A 2883-nucleotide genomic window follows, 5' to 3' on the forward strand; every position below is an offset into this window, starting at 1 on the left:
AAATAAATAAATAAATAAATATAAACCCATATTGTCACCAGTGTTTTGGAAATATCTTCTGGATTTAGGCCAATATTTGGTTTTGGAATCATCAGTTTGTATTTTGAAATATAATTTTAATTGGTGGTGGTGTCAATGGTAAATGGCATCCAGTCACAGAGACAAAAGGCAGGACAAGTGAAGAATGAGAAGGTACTTAAATAAGAGTAATAATTTATTAAAATTGCATACCACCCTTCATCCAAATATATCAGAAAAATACAAAATGAGAATTCAAAATAAATAAAACAAAAACAAAAACAAACCTGCTCCCTCATTTAAAAAGCCATAGAATGTTAATTAGCCAAATGCTTCCATGCCTGATGTCCTCTTCAAGCCATCTCTAATGAATCCAATGTCCTTGGCATAGTGGCGGAAGCACTGGCGGCACACGTTGAGCCCGTTCTTGCAAATCAGGTCGTGGTGGTTCGAGCCCTGGCCAAACTTCCTCGGGTGGTTCCAGTAGAGCTGCTGGTGGCCCATCTTGCTTGGCGTCTCATGAGGGAAGGGGAGCATCAAACAAGTTTCACTCTGGTTCTGTAGGTGCAGATGCTCCAAAAGTTTTTTAATTCTTATAATGGGATCTTAACTTACTGATAGGTAGGAACAGAAGGCTACACTAAGAGCTTTCCTTCCTACATGCAAACAATGAGAATTCTGTGATGAGAGTGCTCATACAAACATGATTTCTTTCCTCTAATAACGAAGCTCGAGTCCCATTGTAAAGTAAAAGCTTAATCTGATTCTGCATGTTTCAAATAATAGACTTCATGCAGGGACACTTTCATACTGTGAATCATTAATCATTCTGACAAAATGCAGCATCTCTCTATTAGATTTCCTGTTATGGACTTTTAACAGATGTCTAATTAGAAGCTACAAGTGAATGCAGAGCGAACCAATGTTTTGCTGGAGAGACAGAGGAGAAGATTCCAGTTTGTTTGAATAGCATTCAAAGCACTTGAGAAATGACTAGAAAACAGGATCTAGGATCTTGGGTGGGTGGGTGGGGGAAGGAGAATTACTAGGCTTCCTCATCTAATGGAAGTAAGTTGTTTTCTCAGACTTTTAAATTCCATCTGCCGAGTGCCAAATGTTACCAGCGCTGGCTGCTATTTTATGTCAGCTCTCGTGTATATGTGTCAAATGTTGATTTTTCACTGCCTGTCTGAGGCCAATACTGTAACTCCAAGGCCTGCCCAAATTCTAGCCCAGCCATCCTAAACACTACATATGGTGGCCTGCATGGTTCTTACCAGACTCCTTGTTTTTGTAGTTCCAGGAAAAGAAGCAAAAGCAGGACATTTATTGAACCTCTGATGCAGAGGCAATGTCAGTTCTGAGGAGGTCATGGGATGAAGTGTATTCCGCTGCCCGTTCTACTCTTTCCCCTGCCCTTTAAAATAATATTATTATTATTATTATTTTGTAGACACTGCTACTCTGTGTCTCCCTGTCACTATGGCTGGAGAGACTATAGGACTTGTAGTCCATCAACATCTGTAAGGTGACAGGTTTCCTATCCCCATTATAATGGATCACAAATGGAACCGCAAAAAACTATGGCAGTATATCCTCAACTCCCAGCAGGACCACTCCATTCCGTCATTCCGCCTTTTCCCATAAGAAACAACCTGGACCCTGCAATCATCTTCTGGGGCCCTTCTTTGTATGCCCCCTTCACAAGAGGCCTGGAGGATAGCAACATGAGAATAGTCTTTTCTGTGGTGGCACCCCATTTGTGGAATGCTGTCCCTGTGGAGGCTCACCTGGTGCCTTCTTTGCATAACTTTAGGTGCCATGTGAAAACGTTTCTCTATACCAGGCCTCTTAAGCATTCGGTGGCCTTTTAAATGTGTGTGTGTGGGGGGGGTTAGTTTGTTTTTGTTCTTGTTTTGTCATGTATTTTGTGTCCACATTTTGTCATTTTATGTTGTGAACCACCCTGTGATCTCTGGATAAAGGACAGTATACAAATCCATTACATTGGTACCTCTGGTTATGAACTTAATCCGTTCTGGAGGTCCATTCTTAACCTGAAACCGTTCTTAACCTGAGGTACCACTTTAGCTAATGTGGCCTCCCGTTGTTCTCATCCTGAGGTAAAGTTCTTAACCTGAGGTGCTACTTCCAGGTTAGTGGAGTCTGTAACCCAAAGTGTTTGTAACCCGAGGTCCCATTTTAAATAAATAAACACCTCCACCCTGATTTTAATTCCCCCAACTTTTCTAATGGACATTTGACATCCTATAGCAATGGAGCATGGGGATTTTATTTTTTATAGGGAGTCTGCACATTAGCATTACATATTATTTTTTTTGTACTTCTCAAAATTTCTGAATTCGCTGAGCATGCAGATAGCTTCTCAGTAGCATGCCTTGACTCCAATCCTGTCAGCACTGATCACCTGAGTTTCCTATTAGAGTCAGTGATTAGTTGTGTTGGCCTGGAAGCTGTCAGAAACCAACTGTCAATTACAGCTAGCACTCAAATCTAACATCATTGAGTGTCAAAAACTAATTGACTAAAGAATATTCAACAGATGTTCCATATAAAGTGGAGAATTGTGATATAAGCAATAACTGGGGCATATACTTTTCAACTCTGGTTATTCCAGACCCTCTAGGTGTCTCTTTTTCCAGGGATGGTCCTGGATTTACAGAAGCTGTCCTGGTTTCTGATTTGATCCTAGAATGTCCCACTTTTTGGTAGGACGTCCCTATTTTCCTTTGAAAAATGTTGGAGGGTATGGAGTTATGTGACCCCTGAGCCAAGGAGATAAGTAACTATCTCCTGAAGGCATCTGAAGGCAGTCCTGTATAGGGAGGTTTAATGTTTTATTAT

At 40.9% G+C, this 2883-nt stretch overlaps 1 pseudogene across 1 annotated transcript; it reads right to left on the reverse strand.

The window, feature by feature from the left end:
• Positions 1-339: 339 nt before the first annotated feature.
• Positions 340-522, reverse strand: LOC309340630 (small ribosomal subunit protein uS14 pseudogene; annotated as a pseudogene). The gene has a single exon. The product of its transcript is annotated as a small ribosomal subunit protein uS14 pseudogene (transcript).
• Positions 523-2883: the final 2361 nt, after the last annotated feature.

The sequence above is a fragment of the Podarcis erhardii genome, assembly GCF_964252035.2.
Source record: "Podarcis erhardii genome assembly, chromosome: 4".
NCBI classification, from domain to species: domain Eukaryota; kingdom Metazoa; phylum Chordata; class Lepidosauria; order Squamata; family Lacertidae; genus Podarcis; species Podarcis erhardii.